General features: G+C 40.4%; 1 long non-coding RNA gene across 1 annotated transcript in view; it reads right to left on the bottom strand.

The window, feature by feature from the left end:
* The window catches only part of LOC139827120 (uncharacterized), a 29,103-nt gene extending 16,790 nt beyond the window's left edge, over nt 1–12,313 (bottom strand). Inside the window, exons 1-2 of the long non-coding RNA XR_011737328.1 lie at nt 12,246–12,313; nt 10,216–10,273 (exon numbers count right to left, since the gene is read on the bottom strand). This is a non-coding gene — a long non-coding RNA (uncharacterized lncRNA). The remainder of the gene's footprint in view (nt 1–10,215; nt 10,274–12,245) is intronic.
* Between the last annotated feature and the right edge of the window lie 1,280 nt (nt 12,314–13,593).

Raw genomic sequence — 13,593 nt, 5'->3', positions numbered from 1 at the left:
TCTCAAACAAAACCAACTTAACTTTCAGTTTTGTACCAATGCAGCTGAAACACACCCACTTCTTTTTCTGATCCAGATGTTGAACTCTGACTCTGTATAATTCCAAGTTTTTGCTTCCTGGAAAAGCTGCTACTGGAGATGGTGGATGTTTAGCAAACATTATTTTCAAGACACATCTATTCATCTTGTATATTTAAGGACCTTGTATCTCCACAACCTTGAAAGAAGTGCCTGATGTCTCTCTAAGTGTCATCGAATCTTGCAGCAGAGATGAGCCTTACTTGAAGAGCTTAGGCATATGTTGATGAAAAACTTGTGTGTGCTTCTAAGGACAATTCTCAGGAAAATGAATTTCTGGTTGCTGAGTATATAGACAGTACTTTGTCACAGGAGCAGCTGACTGAGTCATAGCAAGCCAGAGCATTTCAGCTTTCAATGGCTATCATTTGTTTTCATCTCTGTTTCAATAAACCCCAAAGAAATTGAGAATTTTGTTCCTAAATAAGGACTACTCATTGTGATGAAGTAGCAGGAAGGACCTGGAGTCCTGAAAACTTGCTTTAGTGTATTGTTTTGTATTAGATTTCAAACATATTATTCCTCAGGGAAAATACTCTTTTTTATACTATGAAAAGTAGGTGGGACACTGTAGTGTCTACACTTGATAGTAGGGTCATGGATTAATTCAGTCTGGAAGGGGTCCAGGAGGTCTTTAGGTGAACCGTCAGCTCAAAGTAGGGTCAGCTATGAAGTCATACCCATCTGTCCAGGTCTTCATCCACTGAAGTCTTGAAAACCTCCAGGGATGCAGACTACACACTATTTGGCCAGCCTGTTCCTCATTGTTGAGAGATTTATCCTTCAATCCACTTTTAACATCCCGTATTTCCACTTGTGACTAATGCCTCATCCTCTCTCCATGCATCCCTCCAAAGGGTCTGATTGTCTCTTTGACAATCCCCTTCTTGGTACAGGAGGCTGCTGTTTAGGTGCCCTCCAAAGTTGTTTCTTCTCCAGGATGAACAAACCCTGGTTCTGCAGCCTCCTGCACAGGATATGTGCCCCAGCCATCACAATGGTCCTCCACTGAATTCACCACAGTTTATGTGGTACTGTGTTTTCCTTTTTTTAAAAATCAGACTTTCCTAAACCATAATCTTTAACTGGAAAATACTGATATACTTGTTTTTTTAACTGATTGCCCTGGTTAACCCTGGTATGCAGCTAAGACCTAAAGGGCTGCTCACTCACTCACCCCACAGTGGAATGGGGAAGGAAATCTGAAGGGCAGAAGTTAGAAAATAAAGACAGTTTAATAAGTAAAGATTAAACTGCATGTGCAAACAAAGAAAAATTCACTACATGCCATTAGCAAGCACATGTTTAACCATTTCCACAAAAACAGGGCTTCATCATGCGTAATGTCTACTTCAGAAGATAAACACCATCACTCCTAATGTCTCTCCTTTCTTCTCCTTCTTTCCTCAACTTCTATTGCTGATGTTATATGATATGGAACATCTCTTTGGTTCATTTTGGTCATTTCCTTGGTTGTGTCCCCTCCCAGCCTGCTGTGCACCCCCCAACCTGTTCACTGTGAGGACACAGTAAGCAGTAGGGAAGGTTTGATATCTGATTCTCACAGTGGAAAGGAGAATATTTTTTGCAGTGGTAGACGAAATCTCTTGTAATTCAAAGGGAAACAGTAGTCCAATATCTCAAGTTATTCTGTCTTGATAAAATTTCATTTCAAGCTCTTAGGAAAACATATATATCTGAAAAAAACAAGGGTCAAAGAGATCCTTAAGGATTTTAGTACTGAGGACTGTCCTACATTTGCAACAGTGAATACAAGAGTGATTTCAATACACTTTAGAAACAGGTTTGAAAGGAAGAAAAAGTAAAGGCACAAGTGAAATGGAGAAATAAGAGGAAGCAAATCCATTTGTCCCCATCAAGACCTATACATCTGTGCTGAGTCTGAATATAGCTGAATATCTCCTTCTTTAATCTGCTCATAGAAGCCTGGTTTTGGATAACAGAATCACAGAATTCCAGGTTGGAAGGAACTTCCAGAATTATCTGGTCCAGCCTTCCTTGGCAAAAGCACAGTCTACACAAGGTGTCGCAGTACCTTGTCCAGTTGAATGTTAAAAGTGTCCAATGTTGGAGAATCCACCACTTCCCTGGAAAGATTATTCCAATGGCTGATTGTTCTCTTAGTGAAAAAAATTCCTCTATTGTCCAATCAGAATGTCCCCAGGAGCAGCGTGTACCCATTACCTCTCATCTTTTCCATGTGACTTTGTGTAAAAAAGGAGTCTCCATCTTCTTTGTAGCCACCCTTTAAATAGTGGAACATACTGAACAAACCCAGTTCTCTCAGCCTTTCCTCACATGGCAGCTTTCCTGTCTTTATGGACCTTCTGTAGACCCTCTTCAGCCTGTCCACATATTTTTTTATAGTGAGGACTGAAACTGAACACAATATTCCAGGTATGGCCTGACAAGTGGTGAGTAGAGCAGGAGAGTGACTTCTTTGTTTCTGCTGGTGATGTCCTTGCTAATACAACCCACCATCCTGTTGTCTTTGTGTCACAGCAGCACATTGTTCACTCATATTGAGCTTGTCCACCAGGACCCCCAAATCCCTTTCCACAGACCTGCTCCCCATCTGGGTAGATCCAAGCCTCTGCTGCACTCCTGGATTATGTTTTCCCAGCTGTAAGATCTTGCATTTGTCTCTGTTGAACTTCATAAGGTTCTTGTTAGACCAGTGTTGCAGTTTATGCAGGTCTTGTTGCAGGGTGGCTCTCTTTTCCAAAGTGTTCACTGAGTTTAGTATCACCAAACTTTTCTGTAGACCTCAAAACGCAGCCAGCTCAGAGGTCTGAAAAATATTTCAGACATATCTAAACAAATTTCAGTGAGACAGGACTAGCCTTTCCTCTTGCGCTAGTGCAACTCAGATGGGGCAGGTTGACTAATAAATCCATAATCCATAACTACTGTAAGTCATAAAAGTTGGGCCAAAAGCATTAAAATATTTGCCCAGCTGAACTCACTTGAAGCAACATGTGTTGATAATTGTTTGTGCCAAGAAAGGTAATTAAGATGCATCTCGAGTTTTGGCTTGACTTGTCTATTCTTATCCTTCTTTCATTATTTACAACTACATTACATTTGCAAGAATTTCTGCTACATTAGGATTCACATCCAATTGCAAAGGCAGGTTTTCACTCATCCTTTGTAAATCAGGTTTGCACTGGCTCTATGTGAAATGTATTATATATCATGCTCATTAACACAGCATATGAACACATGGCTGAGAAGATAAGACACTTCAAGAATAGGCGAAGAAATGCTGAGATGGCAGGCTGCCTTCTGTAGAAAGAAATGTCAGTAAAACTTCAGCACAATGAGATTCTTCAATCATCTTCCCCAATAACCCTATCCACTTGCTAACTACCTCTCCAACTCTCTCTCCCTCTCTCTTGTGCATGGCATTTTGAAAAGCAACAGCAAATTATAAATTCACAGAAAGGTTATCGAGCCATTCAGAAGAGTTCAGTAAGACTTGAAAATTGTCTTTTATTCATCTTGCATTAAGTATAGGCTCTACAAACATTATCAATAGGGGCGATACTCTGAATTTACCAGCCACAAATCAGTGACTTATTGCATCTCCTTTGACACACAGTATCTTTACCTTCCATAAGTTTTTAGATGCAGAAGAGAAAATACTGAATTCCTTCCTCGAGAAATGAATACTGACATTTCTTCCATGGGTTCAGAAACACGTTCTTAAAAAGCTGAACTTTTCATTTCAGCACGTGATAAGATCTTTTCTGCCAGGACATTTTAGGCACAAAACTAGAAGTTCTGTCTTTTAAAGCTCAGGTTAGTGCTGCATTCATGTCATCTGAGGTGATTGATTTTTCTGTCTGTAATTGCTTGGCGCATGTTGTGCTGTATCTTTATGACTAATATTTCTTGGTGAATGCTTGTTATCACTGGGAGCTAGGGAACTGGAGCAGAGTTTAATGTGCCACTTACCGTTTTCAAAGTGCTATTATTGCACTGTCTATCAAAACCTTCATATGAGGCTGGGGTATGAAAACAGCTGTGGTACCTTGCAGTAGATAGTGCTGATTGCAAAGGGTTGTGTGTTTTCCATCCCATGCCAGGCTTCCAAGTCGTATTTACCGAATCTTATTTGTTTGATTGGCTCCCCAATGATATTGGTAAACAAGAATAGTCCATTGGTAAATTAGAATAAATTCTGAGATATTGAGTTATTCAGTGTGTGAATGATCCTCTTACATTTCCTTAATAAGTTTTCTTCTGAAATTAGTGACAGTGTCCTGGGTTTATGAATGAGTAAAGAGCCTGAAGGGTGTTTGAAGTTTCAATGGAAAAAAGAGCAGAGGGAACTGAAAAGGCAGGATAATTACTTTCTAATTTTCCCTGTATGAAACATACTTAATGTTTGAAAGAGACTCTCATTTCTATATTTTCTTAATTTTACAAAAAGTAAAAAAAGATTCATTGAAACATTTCCACAGTTCAAAGCATTGAGTGACTTGAAACATTTCCTTTGGATTTGACAATTTTTTGGGTACCATTCCAAATGACAAAAACTCTACTTTTTAAAAGAAAGTGCCAATGAAGTCACAAACAATTTTTCATGCTGTGGTCTAGCAGACATATGCACATGCCTCCTCCCCAGCTGCTTCCCTGCTGGGACAGTCTGTGCTCACTGGGAGTTCAGACCTACAGAATTAAAATGCATCTCTCCCCCTTTTAGTCTCTCCAAACAGTATTTATTCCCTCCAGGAGATAACTATTACTTTTGGAAGTTGTTGAATGTGCCTGAAGTTGCACAGAACACCAGATGTCTGAACTTGAGATATCTTGCACACTGCAATGTCCCTTTGTACATTAACAAAGGAGAAAAGTGCATGAAGTCAGTCCCTTTCTCAGAGCACAGATGTTTCAGCCCCAGGTTCCTGCCCCACTCTGTGAGCAAAGGCCATCGCTCAGAAAGGTTAGTGGTTATTAACCACCTACAAAACCAAGACATCAAACAGCCTCCTCTGTAACCTCCGTGCCAGTCCTCCCCTGATCTTAGCAGGGAGTGCAGATGCACAGCTGAGCACGGGTTTGGAAGTGCAAAGACAGGGAAGTCATGTGAGTAGGAAGAAGCATTTTTGCTCACAACCTGAAGTATTCTGTGCAAACCTGGTTAAATGAAAGTCAGTAGCACAATCCTTAGTGATATCAAGAAGTCAGGCTTACCCTGCTGGGGTCTGTTGTGGCCTCTGAAAAACCCCTCTGGAATTGTCTAGAGTAAATGACAAATTCATCTAGACATGAGGAAAAAAAATTTCCAATAAGGGTGGTGAAACGCTGGCTCAGGTTGCCCAGAAAGGTTGTGGATGCCCCATCCCTGGAGACATCCCAGGCCAGGCTGGATGGGGCTCTGAGTAACCTGAGCTAGTTGAAGATGTCCCTGCTTATTGCAGGGGGCTTGCAGTAGGTGACCTTCGAATGTCCCTTCCAACCCAAACCGTTCTATGATTCTGTGATTCTGTCTGCCGTAAATTCTCCACTTCTTACTTTTCCCCTTTCTTTTGCATCTGAAAACAGAAACTTTTCTTTCTTGCTGTCCCAACACGCACCGCAAAGGTAGTAAAGTATGTGAATGACAATGTCTCTAAATATCTTCGTGCCTGCTACTAAGGGATAGGTAAAAAGGACTAACTAGGATTGTAGATTAGTAAATTGTCTTATTGTCTTTGGCTAGAAGGTGCTGCAGATTCACAAATTATAATTTAAAATATCTAGTCTTTACAGATCATATACAGATGCACAGAAGTGCTGCAAATGAGAGTGATTGTGGAACAAATGATCAGTTCAGACATCGACACATTAAAAATGAACTATTTTATAAGTAATATCTCCTGTTCTTTAGTGGCTGAGGAATGTATTTAAATGAGTAACTTCCTTACAATTCCTATTAAGATATGGAATATGTGGAGCTACCTTATCTACCAGTGAGAACGAGACCTGTATTTGTGTTATTTCATCAAAGGTTGAACTCACCTTTGCTAACATGAGTTAAAGTATCTCAGCATCTGCTCTTTGGCAATCTTGAAGATGATTCCCATGGAAGATGTAAGAGCCTGAATGTCTCATTGGATGACCAGGTGTGCTCTGAATGAGCAGGTGGCATCACTGTGTAACACCAGATTAGAAAAGAAGGGAAAAAAGTTCAGTTTGGTCCTCCAGAATGACCCAGGGAAGGCTGTTTGCTCTGGACAAAATCCTTCCTTTGGATCAGACAAACTCTTCTTCTCCCACCTCTCCACTGACTTCTCCGCTCCTCAGGCAAAGCAAAGGATTTATTTTTTCTCACACAAGAATAATGAAATGCAAAGGTTACTCCTGGAAAGGACAGAAAGATTTGGAGATAGACTATTAACATGCTTCATAGTGTGGGAAAATAATTTTGTGTTCAGCTGCAATTGAAAGTTACTCTTAGATAATTCCATGCTATTCCTCACCCACATGCTCTTACCCCTCGCAACAGCCACCTCTGAGCTAAAATTAACAATTCTACCCATACCTGCAGGAAAGCAAAAGGAATTGTGAGATGCATGAAAAAAATAAAGGCAAACTGTGGCTGCATATTAGGACTAGCATGGTCTTATATTATAATGAAAACTCTATGACCAGCAAAACAGTGTTGTCACTGAATAAGGGAAAAGTGCTGCCTGCTAAATTATCTTTACTACAAAGCCCTTTGGGATTAAATTCTACACGAAAATTCAAGCTGCTTCACTGACTTAGTACACCCAGTTATAGCTAAAATTTTGACAGATTAACCATTCCATTACATGGTCTTGAATATATTCCTCATCTCTGACTCTCACAGTCACAATGATACGGCACAATAAGAAAATTGGGACAGAAATCAGAAAAAAAGATGTGTGGGCACAGTGGAAAAGGGAAGGAATCTCCAAAGGGATATAAAAATGTAAATAACAAATGTCATCTAAAATGTTCTCTTGGGCTGAGTCATTTGCACAAAGAGAAGCTGGGTCACACAAGAAGCAGTTGGAATAATCCTCTGGGAACTGGTGAATTAAAAGCAATGGCCTTTGACGTGACAATACTTGGCTCTAATTCCAGGTATTTATGGATTTCTGTTCCCATGTCCCACCATTATTTCGTTAGCTGCTAAAACAAGGTGAGAAGAGAAAGCTTTCAGTTGCCTTTTTACTTACAGGACTGTAGCATTTAAATGAGCAGCTGTTAAAAGCAGAGAGAATCTCAGAGATTCTATTGGGCTCTAAATTATTGGCTTTCATAGGACCAAAAGAAAAGACATCATTTCCAAGCCGTGTATGGAAAACAGCTAAAATAAGCAGGCGTGAAAGCACAGATGGCAATTTTGTTAGGAGCATAAACTGGGGTCAGTTTGAGCAGTTCTGGTTCAGAAAGCGTCCTGCTGGAGAAACACCTCTATGGATTTGATCTGTGCTAACCTATAAGATAAGGTGCAGCAGGGTGATGTTCTCCTAATGCAAAACTCCAAGGCAAGCTGGTAAATACTGAATCTGACCATCTGCAGAAAGCTTTGAAAATTAGTCTTCGAGAAGGGCAACAAAGATGCTGAAGGGAGTGGAGCACCTCCCGTGTGAGGAAAGGCTGAGGGAGCTGGGGCTCTGGAGCTGGAGAAGAGGAGACTGAGGGGTGACCTCATTCATGTTTACAGATATATAAAGGGTGAGTGTCAGGAGGATGGAGCCAGGCTCTGCTCGGTGACAACCAATGATAGGACAAGGGGTAATGGGTACAAACTGGAACACAGAAGGTTCCACTTCAATTTGAGAAGAAACTTTGTCATGGTGAGGGTGACAGAACACTGGAACAGGCTGCCCAGGGAGGTTATGGAGTCTCCTACTCTGGAGGCATTCAAGACCTGCCTGGACACCTTCCTGTGTAACCTCATCTGGGTGTTCCTGCTCCGGCGGGGGGATTGGACTGGATGATCTTTTGAGGTCCCTTCCAATCCCTAACATTCTGTGATTCTGTGAAGGAAAAGAAAGGCCTCAAATTCTCAGTGTTTCCCTTTGAACAAAAAGGTCTATATATTTTTAAAACCAAGCACACAAGTATTTTATGGAGACTGTTTATCCCTACAAAGTGAATCTACCAGCTTCTCCACAAAGTGTCTCAGAGTCTTTGGTGCCTTTTTATTTTTTACATGGAATTTAACACATGACAGGCTTCTTAGTATGTTAAATCTCATTATACAGACAAGGATAACTCACATTATCCTTACAGCTATGCATTGGGCAGCAACGTTTTGATTCTTGAGATGTGGTTGCTCTAAGTCTCACAGTTCACAGCTCACAGATACCCAGTTCACAGCCTGGTTCAATAAGCTGGTGTTCATAAAGTTAGTCTAACCATACCCATCTTAACAGAAGACACTCTGCAGCTGCAGATATTTTTGTCTGCCTCAAAAAAGCCTCACAATACAAGGAAACACCTTAAATCGTTCATTTTACCCGCTTATTCTGAACCAGACATTGTGCATTTTTGTCCTTCAGTTTTAAAGATTTTTCAGTGATTGTACTGTTTTTGTCCATGGTAACTCAAAGTTTACATAAAGAAAGATGAAAGACCATAGACCAAACTCACAAAGTTGCACTCCAACTCTGTAATTCTTTGTCACAAATGTAAATGAAAAAATAGCCTCTGCCTTCTCCCAGCATTTCTACTGCCTCAGCAAGTGTAGGATCTGTCGGAAGATCAGGCAAATCAGAAGACAAGCAACATCATTGTGATGCTTTTAGAAGACAAAGGTGCTTTCTGAATAACTTGTTTCTTGAGACATCCTCCGCCACCTATATATGCAGTGAAGATTTTGGGCCTTGGTGTACCAGAGCTAGTCATTGCAGTACCCATGAATGCTCACCTCTGTAGACATCATTAAATAAATTTGTTGATGGCAAATTTTGGAATCATGGGAATCTTTGTGATCCTGAATCCTCCACTCATGGATCTGCTCATAAATCTGGGCTGCTGCAATGGGCTTAATACACTCAGCAGCTCCTCATTTAAAGAGCTCCAGCGTTTCTGCCTATAGCATTGGCTTCAACATTTATAATGATGGGCACATCTTCAAGAATAGGCTTGATTTATGACTGTAACACTGCAATACCCAGGGCAAGGGTTCTGATTGCCCTTCCTGCATTTTTTCTCCACCCTTGCAGACAGGGCAATAAAGGACAAGAAGGCTACAGCCCTGTTAGATATGACTACAGCTTCATGCTTCAGCAGTTACGCTGAAGCTTAAGCAGCACAGCTTCTCCTGTAAATAAAAGAACAATATTCTGGCAAATTAATTTCACTAAACTTCTGACCCTCAGCTATAGAAGAGAAAAGATCTTTAATATAAGACAGTGGAGGGATTATGTGATTGTTGTACTGAAGATCTGCAAGGGAACAGTTAATCCTCACCTCTGCATGGAAACACTGTGATTTAAACACACCAAGAGGCTGGGTTCAGCTTGTTTTCTTGGCATGACAAGTGACAATTCTTGTTCTTTTCTTTGGCCTCCTGTCTGGTTGCATGTCCCACTGTTGTGACTTATTTTTTGTATTAACCAGGCATAACAAATAGCTTGATGCTGATGTTTTTCCTCATATCTGACTGCCTGGAAAACAAGTGTTTCTCCATGGCCACATTTCCCCACAAATATTTCCATCAGGTTTTTCAGAAGACAGCAGACTGCAGCCAAAGGATTTGGTCCAACACCTCCATGATTCTCTTAGGATAGTTTTGTCTTTGTTGATAAATTTTAGACAGACTTCTGGGTCTGAGGAATGGCTCAGACCTTCAGGAATGTTCTTTCAGTTTCCAGGCTTACTGTAGTCAACAGTTTTCAATGGGGAATAGGGACATTTCTAGGATGTGTTAACTCTTTCTCTCACCACCAGTAATGAGAAATGCAAAATTATTTGTTCGTAGTGAGGGCTGATTTTAAAAGCTGGCCTAAGCCTGCTGCAAGCCATGACCACACATTTTTGGACCAGGTTGCAAATGAGGTTAAATCAGCAAATTCTCAATCAAAATCACTTTGTACTCTGAGAAACATTCAGTAAAACACAGGTTCGAGAAACCAAGGGAAATCCACTTACCACACAGCTGACTCAGGGGGTCCCCAGAATTTGGAATGGTGATTCAACAATCACTCACCTAGAAGACAAAGCATGTTAACCTTGAGGAGTTTCCTTAGGTGGTGTCCCTGCTTAAGGGGAGAGTCCCCAACTGCAGATTCACCCTTTGGAGCTGAGTTTCATCACTTATCACAGAGATGTTATTACTTTAGGTACCCCAAAAACCAAAAACCATACCTTGTCCTGGAGACCTTCCAACAGCCAAAAGACTGAGACAGAATATTCTCTCTGGGCATAATGTTTTATTACTGCTTGTGTCTCTAAAGAATAAAAGGCTGATGGATTCACAGACATGAGCTAAAAGAGGGCAAAAAGAGAGGCAACGTGTGTAGTCCATTTATTTGATCACATTAAGTGTAATTATATGATTATACAAAACACAATGATGTCGCTTTTTTCTTTATTTTGTGTGTTGTATGGACAGCTGGAAGTGCAGATACTCCTGCAGTATGAGTTCCATAGCTTTATTGTGGACCAGACATGCCAGAATTAGGGGGAATACAGCAACATAAAACCTGCAAATATAATTTCTGAACTTTTAAGACCAGAAATCTCCTGTTAATATCCTTCTATCACTTGACCAGGCTCAAAACTCTGGAGCTGCTCTGGGGAACTGTTCAGTGTGAAATGTTTTTTCTGACATATAGTCTGACTTTAGCATCTGTATTTGGGCATCTGTATTTGGGCATGCACCTCAACATTTTGAAGTCCACTTTCTTATTAGTAAATTACTAAACTAAGCCTATGGAAGGGACTAGAGAATTTTACCAGAGTCTCCAGGGAAAGCTGCAGAACTGTCACACTACTCCTTGCATTTTTTATACTCTTTTTCTTAAATATTTATTTTTTTGAATGCTCGTTATTTATTTCTCGAATATTCTGTTTACTCATATATACACATGCACATGCATACTTCATTTTATTTAACAGCTTGTTTATGTGTTTTTTTATTTATTTATTCCATAATATCTTTATCTTTTTGCTGCATGTGATTATGCAAATAACAAACCAAAACACAACATGGCTGTATTTCAAGGATCAGTCCCTACACTTAAATTTAGCTCTGCTTCTACCTTTGCATGTTGTAAGGTCCACCCTTGTGTGCTTGAGTTACTACAAAAGGTCAATGCTGTCAGTAAACAACACTGGGAGAAAGGGTTGAGAAGGGTAAGATGAGAGACAGATATGGGAAGAATATGAATTAAAAAAGCTTTCTATTAGCAGGACAGAGAACCAAAGAGTCTGTTAGGTAAGCCTGGATTTATTGTCATCTCTGTGCTTCTGTACAATGCATCTCCATGAACTTTTTGCTGAAATGATCTTCACTGTATGGCTTTAGGAAAGTAGACTTGACCACTCAGTGGAGCTTTGCTCCTCGCTTCACATCCTCTTGTCTTGCCAACCAGCAATTATGATCTATATATTAAGATCTATCTATTTAGACTATAGGCTGCCTCATATTGCTAAAGAATGACAGGCTGCATAGATTTTTTGAAAATCAGCACATAAATAAAAGTTCTTATTATTTTTTAAAAACAAAAGGGTGTATTGCTACATTGTATTTTTTTTTTTTTAATTAAACTGAACTGCAGCTAACATCTCTTAGAAATTAATATATTTCTAAGGATGCACTCCAAAGTCCTCTAAGAAATGCTACTGCCCTCAAACTTGAAACACCCTCTACTTTTCTGTCCTGGGACTAAAATAAATCTCTTGCCTTTGCACTGCTCCACCGATGAAGCTTCCCTGGATATTTTAGCCCTGCTTGTGTCATGTAAACCCACAGTGCTTTGTCTGTTTTGATAAAGTCACAGAGAGTGTTAATGTTCCAGCCTAGGTCTCTGGCAGAAAAATAACTAGTGAATTAAATGAAAGATTTATTTCTGCTTAAACATTTTTTTCCTAGGCAACACATAGCAAAATAAAACAAACAAATTAATGTACCTTTGAAAAACAGACCCATTGTATTAATATGATACCACCTACCTCACCCTCGCTGCAGTCCCTGGCCAGAAGTAGTTGTTTTTTAACTGAACTGACCAAACTGGTCCATGCTGTGACTCCTCATCTGGTGAGGGTTTATGAATCACAGCCCAGCAGCTGTCTGCTGATAACAAAGCAGCACATTCAGTGCACGTTCCCAAGTTATTATACTATTGTTTCAAAGGGAGCTGCTAGCGGGGTCGTCAGCCTAGATCCAATTAAGATTGGGGTCAGTCTGCTTTCCCATGGCATGATAAATGTCCTGCTGTGCTTGTAGGACCATCTCCCTAGAGAGTGCCAGGATGTAAATTCCTGAGTGGAATTGGTTCCCATCTGATGCTCATTTGCTCGTCACAAGGTTTTGCCCTCAAACTGCACTGGTTTTGGGCCTGCTTTCATTAGAATAAACTGGGAACATTTGAATTGCAATGGAAAGTGGGTGCTGTAGTGCATGGGATTGGTCTCTGTCTCTACCTGTTGCTCACCTGATGGTTCTTCAAGTCAAAAGGTATCAATATTTTCTGATAAATACTACCTTCTTACGGTTCCATCTAAGGCTTTTTTCTTGTGTTTGGGGGTAGAATCATACAGTCTCGTGAGTTGGAAGGGACCCACAAGGATCATTGAGTCCCACTCCTGTCCCTGCAAATGACAACCCCACAGTTCACACCATGCGTCTGAGGGTGTTGTCCAATATCTTCTTGAACACTGTCAGGCCTGGGGCCATGACACCTCCCTGGGGAGCCTGTTCCAGTGTCCAGCACCCTCTGGGTGAAGAACCTTTTCCTAATGTCCAACCCGAACCTCTTATGGCACATTTTCCTGCAATTCCTTTGGATTTTATGATTGGTTGCCTGAAAGAAGAGATAGACACGCCTTCATCTCTCCAAAATACTCTACAATGATAACCTCTTCCATCCCTGTTTGTGATCAAACAGTAGTCAGGGAACTGGAAAGAGTATTGTATCATTCTCAGGGTGCATCTACAAGGTACCTTGAGGGCAGATGTAAGGTCTCCTTGCCTGTGATCTGTAAGCAAGAACTAAAACCCCTAAAAAACTTGTGAACACATTGAAAAAAAAAAAAATATAAAGACAGAAAATGTGAACCGTCCTACCTAGCAGGTTTATTACCTTGGGCTCAGCATGTGGGTTTGATCAGTCTGATTGAAGCACATGTCCTCCAGCAGTAGAAAAGTCCCAAAGTAATTTTCTAAGAGGGAATATCTGGGGTAATAGGACTCTATAACCTTCTTAAATATTTGCTATGACTGTCATCAGAGGCAAGTTATATCAGTAGACACGGATTTAATTTGATCCAGGATAGCCATTGCTTTTTCTGATGAAGATATCTATA

The sequence above is a fragment of the Patagioenas fasciata genome, chromosome 2 (assembly GCF_037038585.1).
Source record: "Patagioenas fasciata isolate bPatFas1 chromosome 2, bPatFas1.hap1, whole genome shotgun sequence".
NCBI classification, from domain to species: domain Eukaryota; kingdom Metazoa; phylum Chordata; class Aves; order Columbiformes; family Columbidae; genus Patagioenas; species Patagioenas fasciata.
This window is presented reverse-complemented; position numbering and strand designations above follow the sequence as displayed.